The 20,136-nt window shown below is 40.8% G+C and overlaps 1 long non-coding RNA gene across 1 annotated transcript in view; it reads left to right on the plus strand.

Annotated features, from left to right (window-relative positions):
• The first annotated feature begins 2,619 nt into the window (after positions 1-2,619).
• The window catches only part of LOC122560958 (uncharacterized), a 63,371-nt gene continuing 45,854 nt past the window's right edge, over positions 2,620-20,136 (plus strand). The window contains exon 1 of the long non-coding RNA XR_015761013.1: positions 2,620-2,676. This is a non-coding gene — a long non-coding RNA (uncharacterized LOC122560958). The remainder of the gene's footprint in view (positions 2,677-20,136) is intronic.

A 20,136-nucleotide genomic window follows, 5' to 3' on the forward strand; every position in this document is an offset into this window, starting at 1 on the left:
AGCTTCACCATCACCATGAGACTTTAACCTGTTCTCTTTAAATTACAACAGACCAGGCGTATTTAACAGCACAGTGGATTCTCCACCTATTCTGCAAGTTAGATTATTAGGGATTTGATCAAGAGATCATTATCATCAGAAAAACAGCTTAATCAGACATTGAAGAATGACATCACACGAGCTGCCATTCCTCATTTCTACACTATTGAGATTTGGATGGAAATGTCACTAACATGAGGTTACATATAACGCTGGTTGAAACTAGGTAAATAGGGATTAATCAGAATATAGCCACTGTCACACTCAGTATCAGATTACTATACCTCCCACCACATCCCCCGTTTGGAGTATGATTTGAATTGTAAAGCAATGCTGCTGTAAGTTTGTCAATTTAGTTCAAGATAACAGCCCATTTGACACCCCATGCTGTGATGTCTGAATTAGTTTTCCTCAATATTTTCAAGTATAATTTCAAAAGATGGGCTAATAAATGTGTCCTTCATATCATTAAAATTGTTATATGGATACAAAAGTCATTTTGTTTAATTAATGATTGTCTGCAGAGTTTCCATGATTATACAAAAGGCTTTTTCATTTGTTCAGTCCAGTAGTGATCAATCTGACCAAAAAAAAGTACAGTATCTTAAAACATCCCAGTTCCTAACGTTGAAAAAAACTAAAAAGGAAAGCTAAAATAATGAACACTGATACACTGAGAAATAATAAAGATTTCAGGCAGATCACATTGAAGTATATGTTGTATGGTTAGTAATTACATGTCAGTCATGACAACTACAATATCAGCAAATTATTACAACATATTCAGTCTTTGAACATCATTCAGTGCCAAATCAAAACATTTTCTAAATATGATTTACAATTAACTATTCTTTTATCAGAAAATTTATCACAAATTATGAAGTAGATCATTTATTTTCAAGGATAGCGAGAGGGCATTATAATTACCAAAGCACTGCTGTGAAAAATGCAACAAAACAATGCAACTTGCTGGTCCAACCATCCGGTCATTCCCCACAGACAGAACAAAAGCTGCATTTGCCAAAACAAACACCATCTCACAGAATCCTGGGAACTGGCAAGGACTCACAACTTTTCCTAATGACATCCACAGCTGGACCGTTGAGATAATAAAGTCATTAAACGCTCAACACAGCCAATATAGCACTTCTGGATGACTCATCCCAGCAGAGGAAAAGGCTACCTGCCAGAGAAGTAAGAGAGGATGGCTTGGTCTGAAACATCAGGATAAAAGATTAATGAGAGAACAAATGAAGTCATTTACCCACCATGAAGGTGTGCAAACATAAATTATTAAAGCTAAACTGTGAAAATCTAACCCCTCTTCATATAATATTCATCCAACTATTGCATTTCTACAGGAAGATATATTGATTGTACTTCTCCATAAAGGATCACAATTTTGATAGATGGTTTTAATATATTCCAATGCAAAGTAAATTAAAAATGTCCCTCAGCATTCTGAGTATCAAGTTATGAAGATGTGTTCTCAAAAACATTCATTTATGATATCATTAGTTGGACATATCCTGAACCTTTGGTAAAGAGCACTTGGAAGGATACTGCTACAGTAGCAGCAATGTTTCATTTGCAAAGATCAAACTGCTTCAATGGAGCCACCAAGTCTGCAAGAGTTTTGGAGAGAAGTCACATGACAAAGTTTGCCGATACAATAAAAGTTGTTTTCAGCAGTCAGCGAGAGCTTACCACAGGAAAACACTTTCACTTTCTTGAAGCCTCTCCCATAAAAGTGAATGAGTTGAAAGTATACTGGAAGACTCATCACACCACAAATGAAGGGTTTTCAAAACAGAAGATCTGAAATTGCACTGCGGTCTCTCAAAAAAGAGGATTCAACCAGCCATAACAGATCCAACACAAGAAAAATGGCAACAACTTGTATGGAAGGTAAGTTCAGCTGCAGACCAACACTTGGAAAATCTGTGAAAATGTCCTTTTTCCCCCCAAATTTAACTGAAGAGTGGATGGATACATTTACACGTTTTAAGCTTTTTTTTTAGTAATAACTTCTGCCTCTTTATGTAATTGATTGTTTTTCCAATGATGCATTTCTTTATTTGTTAATTTAAAGGACCTGGCTGACTTGTTTTTGATGCAGTTTGTATCTTCTGTAATGCGATGGTTGTGTTCTTGTGTGATCCTGCGCTGTATAAAAACCAGGCTTCAAAAGTAATACTTAAAGTATTGGCGCTGCAATCGTGTTATAGCCAACACACATTTTAAAAGTTTGTGGCTCAGAAACAGCATTCTGTATTCATCAATCATTTTACAGCCAATTCGCGTTGACAAAATGCACGTTATAGCAGAATGACCTGTGCTGAACTATATATGGTCTGTTTTATATATAACTAGGATATTATCTTCCTTTTAAATTCACACTTTCTTGTGACTCGTGGAGGAGAGACGCAAGGAAAGGACTCTCCTAACTGGGATGTAATAACTGTAAGTCAAGCATTTCAAATACTTGTTATCCTTTATTGGTTTGTTCCTTTTGTTTTCCACAAAGAGTAAGCTGTAAGCCTCAGACATTTATTGCTATGGCCTCTTTTCTTTCCTCAGCATGACACTCAGAAGCCAGCATTCCTACAGGATTTCAGCTGGGTGAACAGAAGTCTGGTAAGATTTGTACATCAGATTGCTAGCGTCCTGTTAAACTTCTCCAGATAACCTTAAAGGAAGGTTACTGAAGGAAAGGGAAAGGAGAAGAGGTGGAGAGTGATTAGTTTCTTGCATAGGACCACACCAGCTCTTTTTCCAGTGATCTCTCAGCTTTACAATATTTTATACTCCACATTATATTTTTCTCTAGAAGAGTCTCCACAATGAACGAATCCATTTATTGATCCCATTTATAATTGCTTAGCTGATTATTGACAGCATTTAACCACCAGCTGAAGATTGTGTACATTTAAGATTTTCTTTACAATATCTGGTAAAACTACAAATGTCAAAGTTCTCTTCTGGTAAAGGTTTCTTGGAAGAAAGTTTTGTTGGTGATTAAAAAGAAATTTGAGACATTAATGGCAATTGCGAACTCTGCCATCAGTAAATGAAATCAAAATACACTGAACTCCTAGATTTCAATGTATTTTGGCCAGCAGTATTTCAAAGTGTCAGTAGTTTTTACATCAACTTGGTTCCAGATGGAAAGTAACACTTTTGTTGTTAATGCTTCTTTTGATGGTTTAATGTCATGTCACATTTTATTGACTTGGGTTTACTGCATGAGCAATAAATGCCCACTGCTTATGGACACACAAAAAAAATCAACTAAGCTCATTTAGAGGAGACACCCATACTTAAGAATGTATCAAATATTCTGATATTTCAAAGCCCTTGCATCACCAACACAGAAGTGGCTCAATGTTTATTTTGTGTGCTAAAATCTGAGCAATATATTTAGATTGATCATCTTGAAGAACAATGCTAGTTTATGCACCCTATACCTGTACAATGGTTCAGCCTCCTTTACTCTTTATTGCTGGTTTATTTTCAAGGCACTTGGAGAGATGGTTTGTGGATCAATATCATAGAGATAGATTTACCAGTTCAAGTGGCAAACATTAAACACAAATACATCAAAGATAGCCAGGACAACTGTCAATGTTTTGGAGATTCCCAAAAGAATATTTAACAATACTTTAGCAACGATAACAACTTTTTTCATAAAAATGGCAAATTCTGAGACTTTTTCTGTCCATAACAAGCCCTCAGCAGGAGTTAATGGAATTAAACAACTTTTTGGAAAATAGAAAATGACTATTAGTCCTTATTTTTCATAGATTTATTTCACCTGGTTACTTCCTTAACATATCACTTTCCTCACTTAAGAGACATATTTAACTCTTTCCTTTACTAATTTGTTTAATATGTCTTTCTTGCTTTAGCACATTTACTGAGAACAATATTCTGTCAGAAGGTGGTAATCAGATTCAGCTTGCCTCTGCACCACCACTTTTTCTGTTGAGAAAGAGTTCTCCATTTCTGGCAAGATATTCAAATAATGGCTCTTTCATGGTGGTATTCCCCTTAAATCTACAGACTTTTTGTAATGCAAGATAATCAGTGGAATTCAAACCAAACCATGCTCCTTTTTCAGGGAATTAGTTGCTTTATGCTGTTAATAAAATGTCCAGTAGCCACTTTGACAGGTCTTGTGAAAGGCTAAGTGTGTATTGTTAGGTGTGGGGTTAGGATACCAGCTGGTTAGGATGCCAGGTAAAGTAGGTTGCCAGCTGGGCAGGGTGGCTGGAAGCAAAGTGGATAGATTGGCAGGGTGTCAGGTCGGTAGGGTGTTCACAAAATAAGGTGTTGGAATGCCAGTTGGATATGGTGCCAGGGTGCAAGATGAGAAGGTTGCTTGGGAAGTGATGGAGTGTTTACAGTAGGTTAGGAGGGAAAAGTGTTGGGACCTGAATGGATAGATGTTTTGAGTGTGTTGATGGGGAGGGGTGTGTGGTGTCTGGATAGCATGATGTGGTGTCACTTCCAGCATGATGTTGGATGCCTGAAGGTAGAGGGGATGTCAACTCTGGTGGCAGACAGTTCGTGAGGTCCAGGGTCAGGTGACCAATGCTGAGATGGAGGGGAGTGTTGGGGATGGGGGAAGGGGTGGATGTAATGGTTCTTTGGCAGTGGGATACAGGTTCCAGCGAGTATGTGAGGGGAAGTGTTGAGTCTTGGGGGGGAGGGGGATGGGCTTTTGAGCAAGGATTTTGGATCTGACAGTAAAGGGCAGAGGGGGAGCTGATTCAATTGCAGAGGGGCAGTATTGGGTCCCAGGAGATGACAGCATTGGAGTCTCGGGTTATATGTGTGGATGAGAATGGAGCAGAGTCGGTTCCCATGGGGAGAAGGGGCTGTTAATCCTACGGGAAATGGGTATTGAGACCCAGATCACAGGTATCAGGCTGTTGGATCTTGGAGGGGTGAGGGGGATTTCAGGACGCAGGGAAGGAGTGAATGTCAGGTCTCAGGATGGTGGATTCTGTCAGATCCTGAGGGTAGGGGTAGATTCCAGGAAGAAGGAGGATGCTGGGTCCAGGAGGGCAGAGGCGGGGTCAGGGCATGGGGGAAAGAGGAGCCAACAGCCCAATGACAGGGGACTGATTGCACCGTGCCAGGGTCTGCACTGTGTAAGTTATCTGTGGCAGCTTTAATTGGGGTGAATATGTTAAGTTGCAGTGTAAGTTTATCAATTACCCAGAGTTAGCCAAGAGGCTAAATCTTACATTCTTTGGCTAAATGTGAGTTGTGTCAGGATTTTTTGGAGGAATTCCAGTTACAAAGATGAGCCAGATGTCTCACTGCATCTTACCAAACACACCCCATTAACTCCCCCTAGGGCATCTATCACAGCCAGTTCCATGTGTCACTGAAACAACACACCATTTAGCAGTTATCTACCGAACAACCAGCATCCCTGGTACCCACCACCATTTCTAAGAGGCCACTGGCATTCTGAAGCTGCACTGCTCAGTCTGAGCATGGTGGAAAAGGGGGAGATGGCACCCTGATTCTCCAGCAGGGACCAGGAGGACCTCCTCAAGTGGTTGGTGTAAAGAAGAGGAATCCTCTTCCCGGAGGACAGGCAGAGGAGGGTGTGGCTGCAGACCCCAGCAGTTTGATCTAAGCTCACCACTTGAGTCAGTGCCATCTCCAAGGTGCTGACCAATGACCAATACTGTTATAAGGAGGTTACGGCACAGTGTTATTAATGCCAAACTATTAATCCCGAAACTCAGTAAATAGTCTGAAAACCCAAGATCGAATTCCACCACATAGAATTTCAATTCAATCAAAAAAAAAGTAATCTACTCATGACCATTGTTGATGTCAAAAAAACTCATCTGGATTCTGGGAAGGAAATTTGCTATCTTCGCTTGGTCAAACTTACATGTGACTCCAGACCCCCAGTTATGTGGTTGATTCTTAGATGTCTTCTGAATATGCCTCACAAGCCACTCAGTTGTATCAGTTGCTACAAAGTCTCAACAAAAAAATGAAACTGAATGGACCACTTGGCATTAACCAGGCACCAGAAACGACAGTGGCAAAAGCAGCCTTGTTAACATTGCAAAGTCCTTCTTACTAACATCAGGTGGCTAATGCAAAAACTGGGAGAGCTATCTCATGGACTAGTCAAGCAACCACCTGACATAGTCATACTCATGGGAATCATACCTTACAGAGAAGGTCCTAGACCACCATCATCATCCCCGGATATGTCCTGTCACAACAGCAGGGTAGATCCAGAAAAGATGGCAGAAGAATGATACACAGTAGGGAGGGAATTGCCCTGAGAGTGCTTGGACCCTGTGAAGAATCAGAGCGTCAGGTTAAACATGGGCAAGAAAACCTCCTGCTGATAACCACTTGCAATCCTTGGAGGAAGCACTGAGGGTAGCAAGGGCATAAAATATATTCTGGGTGGGAGAATTCAATTCAAGAGTGACTCGCAGAAACTTTACAGATTGAGCTGGTCAGGTCCTAAAGGTCATAGCTGCTAGACTGGGTCTGTGGCAGGAGGTAAGGGAACAAGAGGTTAAAAACATTCTTGACCTCATCTATACCAAATTGCTAGCTGTAGGTACATCTGCCCATGACAGTACCAGTAAGAGTGACCACTACACAGTCCTATGGAGATGAAGTCCCTCCTCCACATTGAGAATAACTGTGCGGCTGAGGCTTGGCTCTGTTTCAGGGTTTTGCTTTGGGCTGACCTAGAGTCCCTCTGTTCAGAATATGTCCTGTGAGAAACTATGTAATAGCCTTCATTCAGCTGGTGTTCCCTAACCACAGTCAGACTGGCGATGGTGTCCACTGCCATCGAAACACCCTGCAACTCATATGCTTCATTTGCCACATTTTCAAATGATAAAGCCAGTTGTAGTGCCTATTTGAAGTTCAGTTAAGCTTCACCTGTTTGGCACGTTTCTATGGTTACATCATTAATCCCTCATACCAAATGGTCTCTCAGCTTCTCATTAAGGATTAAATCAAAGTCACATGCCTCTGCCAGTCATCTTAACCTAGTCAAAAATCCCGATATACATCCCTTAGCTCTTGAATTGCCAAGTAAAAATGATAGTGACTCAGAATTAGAGGAGGCTTATTCTTATTCCTATTATATTCCTTATCTAAATCCATCTTCCCTTGAAAGGTATTAATATCTGGTACCACAGGGAAAGTTAAGATTCTAATACCTGAAAAAGCTATGGGTCCACAAGCTGTCAGGCAAATTATTCAATGCTTTTCATCTGCCCCAATGTCATTTGCCCAGGAAAAAAAATGCATTCTTTCCATATACTGAGCCCGATCTTTGATGGCAGGGTTGAATGAGTCAAGCTTCCCAAATAATGGCATGATGCCAGAAATGCTTGCTCCAACTCAAAGACGACTGTTGCGAGTGAATTTCTTCAGGAACGTTCTTTGCTCTCGTCACCACTGAAATAACTCACAGAGACCGGCATCCCGGTGACCAAGTCACCCTTTATTTACACGTGGAAAGTCCTTGACACTAATGCAGCTCCTTCAGAACCAGCTCTCAGAGTGTCAGGATGTCTAACGCTTCTGGTTACACCTGTCAGCCAGATTAACAGTCCCAGTCAGGGAATTTATATTCCATGGGATCCAACTGGCTGACCCCATTACAATCACAGCAAGAGAGCATGCCAGGAGCAGCACCAGGCACACCTAAAAATAAGATGCCAACCTGGTGAAGCTACCAAACCGGACAAATGGGACATTGACATTGGGGGAGTGGAAAGCTGTTCCGATGGATCAGCATCAATCTAAATCATGCAGGGACCAAAGTTCGGGTGAATCACATAGTTAGGACTGTGGGAAGCTAGAGGATTGGAAAGTTTTTAAAAACCAGTAGAGGATAACTAAAAATAGCAAAAAGGGGGAAGACTATGAAATATGAGAGGAAGCAATAAAAAAGAAGAGCTTTTTTGGATATAAGAAAGGCAAAAGAGAGGCAAGACTGGATATTATACCACTAAAAAATTAGGCTGGAGGAGTGGTAATGGGTAACCAAAAAAATAGTGGAGGAACTGATGGGTACTTTCAATCAGTCTTCAGGCTGGAAGAAATCATCAGCTTACCAGAACTTCAAGAGAGGCAGACGCAGAAGTGAGTGCAGTGGCAATAACTAAGGAGAGAGTCTGAGGAAGCTAAAAGATCTGAAGATGGATAAATCCCCAAATGGACCAGATGAACTCCACTCCAGGGTTCTGAAGGAGATAGCTGATGAGATAGTAAAGGCATTGGTGGTGATCTTTCAGGAATCACTGTAGTTAGGGAGGGACCAGAGGACTGGAAAATGGCTAATTCAAACCTCCTGTTTAAGAAGGGAGGGAGACAGAAGTCAAGCAGTTTTAGGCCAGTCATGGTCAGATTTTACAGTCCATTATTAAGGATGAACTTGCAAAGTACTTGGAAGTGCATAGTAAAATAGGATTGAGTCAGTACTGCTTCATCAAGGAGAGGAGAAAGTGAGGTCTGCAGATGCTGGAGATCAGAGCTGGAAATGTGTTGCTGGAAAAGCGGAGCAGGTCAGGCAGAATCCAGGGAACAGGAGAATCGACGTTTCGGGCATAAGCCCTTCTTCATCAAGGAGAGGTCTTGCCTGACAAATCTGTTAGAATTCTTTGAGGAAGTAATGAGCAAATTAAAGGAGAGCCAGTGGATGTGATATATTTGGATTTCCAGAAGACCTTTGGCAAGGTGCAGCACAGGAGACTGCAAAATAAGATATCAGCCCATGGTGTTAGGGGTATGATACTGACATGGATGGAGGATTGGCTGACTGGCAGAAGGCAGAGAGTGGGGAATAAAGGGATCTTTTTTGGAAGGCAGCCAGTGACTAGTTGAGTTCCATAGGGGTCAATGTTGGGATCACAACTATTCATGTTATACAGTAACAATCCAGCCAAAGGAACTGAGGGCATTATTGCTAAGTTTACAAATGACACAAAGGTAGTTGGAGGGTCAGGTAGTATTGAGGAGGTGGGTAGCCTGTAGAAGGACTTGGATAGGCAAGGGGAGTTTGCAGAGATGTGGTAGATAGAATACCATGCAGGAAAAAGTGAGGTTAACATGCAGGTTCAGTTGGAAATTCAGAAGTCAAATGCAATGTAAATATTCATTTTGAAAGGGCTAGAATATAAGAGAGGAGATGTATTGCTGAGGCTGTATAAGTCTCTGGTCAAATCACACCTGGAACATTGTGAGCAGTTTTGGGCCCTGTATCTAAGGAAATATTTGCTGGCATTGGAGGGGGTCCAGAGCACATTTACAAGAATGATCCCAGGGCTGAAGGGCTTGTCATATGAGGAGTGTTTGAACACTCTGGATATGTACTCAATGGAGTTCAGAAGGATAAGGGGGAATACAACAAAAAGACAATAAATTTCAAACAATGCCCCCGTAAATTTAGTAAATGACACTAGATCACTTTGAAGTTTCATATTTTCTAAACCAAAAATTCTCAATTTTCTTTACCCTTACTTTTAACAAATTCTTTTTACCTGGTGTTCAGAATTGTGCCTTTCAGATATTTAGGAGGTTTATCTACCCTAGAATTAACTGCAACCACATCTAGTATTCTACATAGAGCCTGACCAATTATAAATCTATAACATCTCTTAGGAACTGAGTAAAACAACAGTGCTGTGTTAACACTTTTTCCATGGTGTGATAGTACTGAGACTTTAAAAGAGGTTTACTTTGCCCTTTTAATTTTATGCTGAAAAATGTGTTGCTGGAAAAGCGCAGCAGGTCAGGCAGCATCCAAGGAGCAGGAGAATCGACGTTTCGAGCATAAGCCCTTCTTCAGGAAACATTCTTCAGAAGAAAGGCTTATACCCGAAACATTGATTCTCCTGCTCCTTGGATGCTGCCTGACCTGCTGCACTTTTCCAGCAACACATTTTCAGCTCTGATCTCCAGCATCTGCAGTCCTCACGCTCTCCTTTTATTTTTATGGACTGGTTGAGACCGAGGTGTACAGCAGGTTGCTTCAAGCGAATAAAGTAAACAGTTTGTGAGGCCTTTGGTTTTTCTTTAAAGTTAGAACAATAGAAAAAGCCTGAATGGGTGGGATCAAGCTTCGGCAGAACCAAGATTTTAGTTTTAGCTTTCAGTAGCTATTAAGGTTGTGAAAGCTGCTACATCTCTCTGTCTGCTACAGCTAAAAGCTCAGATTCTCTTCCTGCTGCTGGAATTGCAAGAGACATAATTTAGCTCATTGACTTTGCCTTCATCAAGGATGTGCTTATGGGATGTTACCATATTGGAACAATTAATGAATAGTTTCTTATTTTGTTAAGTATTTCAATAGAGTTACAGTTAAGCCAATTCTTTAATTTTTATTTTGCCAGTATTTTAACTATAGTGTATGAATAAAGTGGGGTTTGCTTCAAGCATGGTAGTTTGACCATAAGTTGCATCCGGAACACATCTGGCACTTGCCTTTAAAATAAGAAAATGTCAGGTTCCAGACTATCTCTTTGACCTGGTGTTTAGGGGGTTTGGTCTGGTCTATAACAACAGCTAGCTGTTGCTCTTGGTTTCATGGGTCTATCAATGTTACCCTAAGTTTATTTGATCAGCACTTGGGACCATATACCAAAAACTTTTCCTTGGTTCCACGTATGTAGTTTTTGGGATCAGCAATGATAAAACATAATCTACTGTGCAAATTACTAAAGTATTGGAATTTACTCTTCCTGAACCATTCCATTCTCCTGACTTCCCTCGAGTTTCCAACTGAAGTTGTTTTATCTCGTGCCAATGACGTGCTCATATGTCTCAAGCTGCTTGGATAGTTGCTTATGTAAGTCAATTTGTGGATTAAAGACAACTTGCCAGAAATCGGAGAGATAATTATTATAATTGTCTGAAGTATTTAAAATTTTAAGGAGAGTTTGGATCAAGAAATGAAATTTGAAAAGCAATGTTTGTACTGTTCCTGAAAATCTCCTCATTGAGGATGTCAAACGTTTGATGCTATTCTGCTGCTATTTAAAGTTAGGGAATCAGATGCAAAACATCTGATTTTGTTACACTAAGAAACCCTTCAATTAATGCCATGACCCTGGTTGGAATAGAGCACTGGAAATCAAAGTCATTATTCCACTAGTCATCACAAAAAATGTCCAAACTTCCATTTTCTCCAATTTATACTTCTAAATAAAATATGTGCAGTCCTTATGGTAGGAAAATTGATTAGATGGTGCTGTTATCTCGCCATCCATCTTATGAAATTATGTTATGTACTTCACACAATAGTAAAACTTGATCCCTAGCAAGTAAAGTGTGAAGTTGATACTTTGGGCTGATCTTACAATTGGGAAAAGTGGGGGAAGCTTCAATTCTGACCTTATAAAGAAAGTGAAAATAGATAAGCAAACTAACTGCAATTTGCAAATAACATAACAGCAGTCAACATAGAATTGCTAAATGAAGGTCTTGACTAAACTTTTTTAATGAAATGACAGAGACAGTTAATGAAGTATGTGCATTTGATGTTTTGTTGAAGGACTTCAAAAAAGTTGCTTAACAAGCAATTACAACATAGACTTATTAGCTTAAGATTGAATTCCATTGGATTCACGGACAATGTAGATATACAATTGGTTAAGGTTCTGACAGCAGAAAGTAGTATTGATTGATAGTTTTCAGATGGGAAGAAAGTGTACAATCATGTCCCTCAAGAGGCCGATATTAGGATCACAGCTCTTTATGATAGTCACTAACCAGCTGGACTTGGATGTAAAAGGCATAATTTCAAAGCATTTGGATTACAAAAACTTGGAAATGTAGTAAGGAGAAAGGAGAATGGTAATTATCTCCAGGAGAGTATAGACAGATTGTCCAATAGATTGACATGTAGCAAATTGAATTTAATTCTGAGAATTGAAAAATTCATTTGGAATTCCATTTGGAAGGAAAATAAGAAAAGGTAATATAAACTGAAAAGTACAATTGTAAAGGTGGTGCAATGCCAGATTGATCTAAGGATTTGAGTACATAATTTTTTTAAGGGGCAGGAGAAGTTGGTGAAACCATTAATAATATATATTAAGCCCTGGATTTGCTTAAGTTAAATTTATTGTTTTGGGCTCAGATACTATATTCCAACCAATGTAGGTTTCATACCTTTTGAAACATGACTAGGGTTTGAAAAGGATCTTGGTGATATTAGAATATGTTAGAATAGTCTCAGGAATCAGGGACTTCAATATGTGGAGAGGCTAGAGAAGCTTTGATCATTTTCTTTAGAGAAAAAGAAAATGTCAAAAGGAGGCATAATAGAAATGTTTAAAATCATGAGAGGTTTTATAGATTAAACAGGGAGGAACTCCTTCAACCAGCAGGGTAGTAATAAGAGGTTTACGTTACTTGGAAAAAAGACTGGAGAAGTGATAAGAACATTTTAACAATGAGTTGTTATGATCTGGAATGCAATGCCTGAAAGAGTAGTGGAGGTAGATTCAAGAGTAATTTTGCAAAGATAGCTAAATACTTGAAATGAAAAAAACATGCTGGACTATGGGGAGAGTGAAATGGAGGGGGCCTACTGACATTTACAAAGAGCTATCACATGTATGGTGACTAAATAGCCTCTGTGCTATGTTACAGATATAATAGAATTCTTATAGTTTGGAAGCAGGCCATTCAGCCTCACCAATTCTCCGAAGAGCATTCCACCCCTTCCCCCTGTATTTCCTATGGCTGACCCACAAAGCCTGCACATCCCTACACACTATGGGCAATTTAGCACGGCCAGCCCACTTAACCTGCACACCTTTGGACTGTGAAAGGAAACCGGATCACCTCGAGGAAACCCAAACAGACACAGGGAGAATGCGCAAACTCCACACAGACAGTCACCCGAGCGGGGAAGTGAACCCAATTCCCTTGTACTGTGAGGCAGCAGTGACAACATTGAACCATCATGCTGCATATGATGTGATAATTCCAAAATTATTCCTTTTAAAATCTTCTGGCTAATTTATTTTCAGCTTCATCTGGCAAGATAGCCATATTGGCTTTCCTCCTCAGGTCTGTACTTGAATTTGTACACTTAAAGAAGAAAAACAACAGTTTCAGTTTGTATCTTTCCTCTTTTCAGAGGAGTAGGTTAAAACTGAATATTGTGGAATGATAGTGGCATACATCCAAGCTTTATTGTGTGCCGACTGGGTGTGCTTCAAAGCAACAATTAAGTCTTCAATCAGCAATTTTGCATACCTCGAAAGAGATAGTTCCAAAGTGAAAACTGTCAGCTTGTTAAAAAGTCACATTCGACTTCTGATTCACAAGAATCCATGAAGCCTCATATCCTTTCTATGAAAGATATAATCCTCTTGTTTTCTTCCATGGATAGAAGTTGCTACATTAATCAGAACATCACTATCCCCTTTGACATTTCCCTCTCTGATGCTTATTCCAGACAGGTCAGGCAGCATCAAAGGAGCAGGAGAATCGACGTTTCGGGCATAAGCCCTTCTTCAGGAATGAGGAGGGTGTGCCAAGCAGGCTAAGATAAAAGGTAGGGAGGAGGGACTTGGGGAAGGGGCATTGGGAATGAAATAGATGGAAGGAGGTTAAGGTGAGGGTGATAGGCTGGAGAGGGGTGGGGGCGTAGACGTCGGGAAGAAGATTGCAGGTCAAGAAGGCGATGCTGAGTCCAAGGGTTGGGACTGAGATAAGGTGGGGGGAGGGGAAATGAAGAAGCTGGAGAAATCTGCATTCATCCCTTGTGGTTGGAGGGTTCCTAGGCGGAAGATGAGGCGCTCTTCCTCCAGGCGTCGTGTTGCCATGGTCTGGCGATGGAGGAGGCCAAAGACCTGCATGTCCATGGCGGAGTGGGAGGGGGAGTTAAAGTGTTCAGCCGCAAGGTGGTTGGGTTGGTTGGTGCGGGTGTCCCAGAAGTGTTCTCTGAAACGTTCCGCAAGTAGGCGGCCTGTCTCCCCAATGTAGAGGAGGCCACATTGGATGCAGCGGATGCAGTAAATGATGTGTATGGAGGTGCAGGTGAATTTGTGACAGATATGGAAGGATCCCTTGGGCCTTGGAGGGAAGTGAGGGGGGAGGTGTGGGCGCAAGTTTTGCATTTCTTGCGGTTGCAGGGGAAGGTGCCGGGAGTGGAGGTTGGGTTGGTGGGGGGTGTGGACCTGACGAGGGAGTCGCGGAGGGAATGGTCTTTCCGGAATGCTGATAGGGGAGGGGAGGGAAATATAGGTACCTCCAAATATAGGGACCTCCAAACAGACCCCACCACCAAGGACCTCCAAACAGACCCCACCACCAAGCTTGACCTGCTGCGCTTTTCCAGCACCACATTTTTCAGCTCTGATCTCCAGCATCTGCAGTCCTCACTTTCTCCTGCTTATTCCAGACAGCCAAGTGGTGAAGGATAGAACTGGAGCTGAAACTTTACACATCTATAGGCTTTTATTTACAGACATGTACCACCCTTTCCATTGCCTGAACTCCAAAAATTCTGTGCCTGGGAAACAAAAATTTACTGATTTGACTGGGAAGAAATAATCTCAACTCCATAATATACATTTGAGTAATAAAGGGGTAGGTAAATTGAGGAGTAAGGCCAATTGGGGAGACAAAAGGTATTAAATTCTTTATGAAAGAAGATACCAACCAAATGGAAAAGAATAAAATTAACTAGAGAGATTTGAAATTGATATGGACAAGTATTATTTTAGGCAGTATTTCCTTCAGGTTGATATGATAACCAGGACCAGATGAAATGCATCCAAGGATACTAAGAAAAGTGAGATTAGAAGTTCCAGAAATGCTCTCCATAATTCCCTGTCTGTTTTAGGGAATTATGGAGTGGTGCAAGAAGACTGAGGAATTGCTAATGCTACAAACCTGATTTAAACAGCAAGTAAAAATAGATCTGGCAACTACTAGCCAGTCAGTTTAACTTTGGTGTTGAGGAAATGTATAGAAACAACAATTTGAGATAAAATTAATAGTCACATGGCAAATGTGTGTTAATTATAGACCACCACCAGGTACAGTATTGTTAAAGGAAACTCGCGGAGGGAATTGTCTTTCTGGAATGCTGATAGGGGAGGGGAGGGAAATATAGGTACCTCCAAATATAGGGACCTCCAAACAGACCCCACCACCAAGGACCTCCAAACAGACCCCATCACCAAGCTTGACCTGCTGCGCTTTTCCAGCACCACATTTTTCAGAGGGAAATATTTAACCAACTTGCTGAAGTTTTATGAAAATATAACAGAGAGGTTTAATGATGGTTGATGTGGAGTACATGGATTTCCAAAAGGCCTTTGATACAGCAGTACACAACAGCCATGTGAGTAAATGAAATGAAGGGGAGTAGCACCATGGATACAAGACAGGCTGAGTAACTGGTACCAGAGAACAGTGGCAAGAAGTTATATTTCACACTGTAGGAAAGTTTGCAGTGGAGTTCCCAAGGAATGAGTGTTGGATGCCCACTCTGCTTGAAATAAATTAATAAATTAGATCTTGGAATACAGTGTACAATTTCAAACTTTCTGATGATATCAGCTGGAAAACATTATGAACTGTGAGAAGGATGATGTACAACCACAAGAGGACATGAAATTTAATGCAGCAATATGGGACGTGATACCTTTTGATAGGAAGAGCATGAAGAGACAACACAAAATAAAACCTAGTGCTCTAAAGTGGGTGCAGGAACAGACGGGTCTCTCTATGTGGTCTTGTCCTTCAAGGTGGCAGGACGGATTGAGAGAGCTTTTTTGAAATTTGTTCACAGTTTGTAGGTTTCACTCACGAGGTTAGAATCTATTGCACCTCCTTAATTGCTGTTGAAAAGGTGCTAGTGACCCGCCTTCTTGAACCAGTGCTGTCCATGGAGGTTTGATGTACCCACAGTATTATTAGTAAAGGAGTTCCAGGATTTTGACCAAATGATAGTGAAAGAGTGGCAATATAATTCCAAAACACGATGGTGTGAGGCTTGGAGGGGAATTTGCAGGAGGAGATGTTCCCACGCATTTACTACCCATGTCCTTCTATGTTTTGGAGTTTATGGATCTGCAAAGTGCTGTCGAAGGAGCCCTGCCTGCAGTGCATCTTGTACACACTGCTGCTGCTGCTGAGTGTCTTATGGTACAGGGAGTAAGCATTGAAAGTAGTGGTTGATGTAGTGGCCAATCAAGTAGACTTCCATATTCTTCATGATGTTAGACTTCTTGAGTTTTACAGGAGTTGCACTCATGCAGGTGTGTGGAGAATATTTCACCACACTTCTAAACTGTGCTCTGTAGATGAAGGACAGGCTTTGGGTGGTTATGAGTTGAGTTATTTGCCTCAGACCTAGCCTCTGACCTGCTCTTGTAGCCAAAATATTTAAATTATTACCTCAGGTCAATTTTAAGCAGTGGTACCTTCAGAACATTAGCTAATAAAGCACACAACATCCTCAGTTTAATTAAATGGGGGCATGGTGTATACACGTAAGGAGGTTACGTTGGACTTGTATCAGACAATAGATTGGTCTCAGTTTGAGTATTCTGTCATGTTCCAGCCAACAAACTGTAGGAAAGAGATGAAGACATTGGAAACAGTTCAGAAAGGATTCACAAAAATAGTTCTAGAAATGACAAACATCAAGTTATGATGCAAAACTGGAGAAGCTAGCACTGTTTTTCATGGAGAAAGGAAGACTGACACGAGATTTGACAGTCGAGCAGGGAGGAAGAAACTGTTCCCACTCATTAAAGGATCAAGATTGAGAAGGCAGAGATTTAAAGCATTTGACAAAAGAAGCAAACACAACATGAGTAAAATCTTATTCACACAACAAGTTGTTAAGATCTGAAAATGAACTGTGTGAGAGTCTAGTGAAGATAGAATCAGTAAAGGCATACAAAGCAAAATGAAATAGTTATCTGAAAAATAATAATGTGCAAGATTATGTGGACAACACATGACAATGGGACTTTGTGAAATATTGATTTGCTGAGCCGTGTGAGATACAGTGGGCCGACTGACTTCCTTTGCACTGGAACAAACCTGGGATTCTCGGATAATTTATGCAACGCTACTGAGATAATATGGTTGTTCAGAAATAATGGAAGGTGTATGGACTTGACTGGAGCATCTTAGTTCTTGGTCAATCTGGTGGGAATTAAAACAATTGTACAAGGACAAGAGTTCATATTTATACTGAAACCAATGTCATCTGTGCAAAATGAAGAATTGAGTTTTGGTTTGTCCAAGTCACAATAAACCCATATGCCTGAAAGGCTGAGTCCAGCTGATCATTTCTGTTTTATGTCTACAGTTTATTGGCAGAAGCAATGAGACGGTGATTATCAAAAAAGGATGAACTAAGCTCTTTTAGACAATGTACAGGGCCATCTCCCAGCAAGAAACAGACCTCAGTTTAGAACTGATTTGATTAAAGTGACCAAATGTCAGCAGTCCCAGTTTCTGGTCTGAATTTGCACTCCTCCCTAATTTCTCTACATTGCATGCACAGGGTAATTTTGGATGTAATTAATTTGTTAGGCCCATCATTGCTGAGCTGTTATTTGCTCTATGAAAATAAATATAACTTTCATTCATTGACAAGAGCTTGAACTGTAAATTTAATTCTTTTACTAACCTTATAAATGAATTTAATCAGCCATATGGGTTTGCCAAGAAATCAGAGAAAATTGTTAAATCTGGTCATGTGGAAAATCAACATCTTATTTCAGCCAATCATCCTAAGTCTATATTTGAACTTGGATATGCAGATATAGCATACAAATCCCTAAGATTCACAAATACACTCACAGGATCAACAGCCTCACAGACAGCCAAATTACTCTGAAAGCCGCAGAATTCATCAAACATGAATTAAAAGGTCCTTCTCCGCCCGCAGGAAAAGAAAAATCAGCTATGCCCATTCTCAGTATATTAGGAGTAAAATAAATGTCAGTGCAAACTCCTTTGCCAATTTATTCTTCCCCATTTAATCAAATAAATAGTTTCAATTGCACAAGATGTGCAATTGTCCAAGTCATCACAACAAATCCTCATTGTACAATACAGAACTTAATGTCACTTATTCAAAGGATTTACAATGATATATAAAGGTTTACTGAAACTATTTATTGAGTTCAGTGGTTTTAGTCACACAAAGCACTTAACAAAATTGTAACAATACAGGTAGAATATAACAGAAAGAAAAGCATCATCATCAAAACAATGAAAATATATTATGCGAGCTAAGTTGGATAGCGCTTGCAAATGGCCATGAAGATCACCGTCTGTGATTAACATTAAATTGTGCTGCCTGCTGTTTCAAATTATTGCTGTATGTAGTCAGTACCACTTGCATGGTTCACTAACTGCATGCATAAGCAGGGGTTTGATATCACAAGTGGCTAGCACTCCTTTGAGGTAGTCTGCACTTCAAAAAGAGAAGAGGAACTGAGGGTTCAAGAACTGATTGGAGTCATTTGAAAACATAATCCGGGCCATTGTACTCTGAGGAGTGGCATAGCATGCAGAAGAATGCGAGAAGGGCACTGGCATCCCTGAAGTTGTGGCCATTGATGGAATTGACAGAATCAGTGATAAGAGTATCATATTGAATACCAGAGAATACCTACAGTGTGGAAACAGGCCATTTGGCCCAGCAGGTCCACAACAACCCTCCAAAGAGTCTCCCACCCAGACCCATTCCTCTACCCCTAGTAACCTACATTTCCCCTGACTAATACACCTAACTTACATATCACTAAACATTATGGGCAATTTATAAATTAGATTCCTGACAGTATGGAAACCAGTCCACACCGATCCTCTGAACAGTAACCCACCCAGACCCACTCCCCCATCCCATATTTATCCCTGACTAATGCACCTAACACTGGGCAATTTAGCATGGCCAATTCACCTGACCTGCATGCCTTTGGATTGTGGGAGGAAACCCACGCAGACACAGGGAGAATGTGCAAACGCCACACAGACAGTTGCCCGAGGCTGGAATCGAACCCGGGTCCCTGGTGCTGTGAGGCAGAAGTGCTAACCACTGAGCCACCATGCTCCTTCTCTCAATCCAATTCTCCCTCACAATTCAGTCTCTTTCCGTCTTTTTTTTAGACAGTTCCTTGGACCAAAGGTAACTTTCATACACTCCAGTGTTGTGGACCTTACGGTCACTAAACAGTCCAATGCTGGATTCACACACCCTGGTGTTTGAAAAGACAGGCAAATGTGATGATTGAGTCTTGCTGTCTCCTTCTGCTATTTCCATCAGGCCTGTCAGAGCTGCTCAAAATGGTTGGCCTCTTTATGGATGATTCTGCTCCAGGTTGGATAGTCTTGAGTGAGAGATTCCCAAGAGTTAGTGAAGATATTTTGTTTTATCAGGGAGGTTCTGAGGGGGTCCTTGAATTGTTTCTTCTGGTCCCTGGTAAATTGTTTCCTGTGATGAAGCACAGAGTACATAATGTTTTGGACATCTTGTGTCAGACATTTGGAACAATGTGGCCCACCCAATATATGTGACTCACTACAAAATTTCTGAGCAAGTTGGCTTTAGAGAGGACACTGATGCTGCACCATCAATCCAGCCATTACATTTGCAGATTTTGCAGAGACATCACTGAATATTTCTCTCGTGTTATGAGGTACCTGCCTTACATTTTTCACATCTCTACTGCACACAAAAGGGCAGGTAACATTGCTAGTTTGTAGACCATGAGCTTGGTGCCAGGCTTGGGATTTCAGCATAAAACGCAATGTTCTTCAGAAAAACAATGACTATGCTGGAATGTTCAGGCTGTGTTGAATGTCGTCTGCCCTATCCATGTATACATGGAAGTGTATGAGAGACTGGGCATTAGGGTAAACATCTGGATGACAAAAAGATCTTCTACCAGCCTGGTCTCACTGTGCAAAACTATTCCCCCAACATTCAACATTCATGCTGAGCTACTGGACAATGTGGATCAATTCTTATATCTGCCCACATGTAGCAGATGGTGAAAACTCAGATTTTTGATTTGCCTCTCTCCTCATCTC

The sequence above is a fragment of the Chiloscyllium plagiosum genome, unplaced genomic scaffold (assembly GCF_037043375.1).
Source record: "Chiloscyllium plagiosum isolate Xiang-an unplaced genomic scaffold, Cpla_swu_hap1 HiC_scaffold_22, whole genome shotgun sequence".
NCBI classification, from domain to species: domain Eukaryota; kingdom Metazoa; phylum Chordata; class Chondrichthyes; order Orectolobiformes; family Hemiscylliidae; genus Chiloscyllium; species Chiloscyllium plagiosum.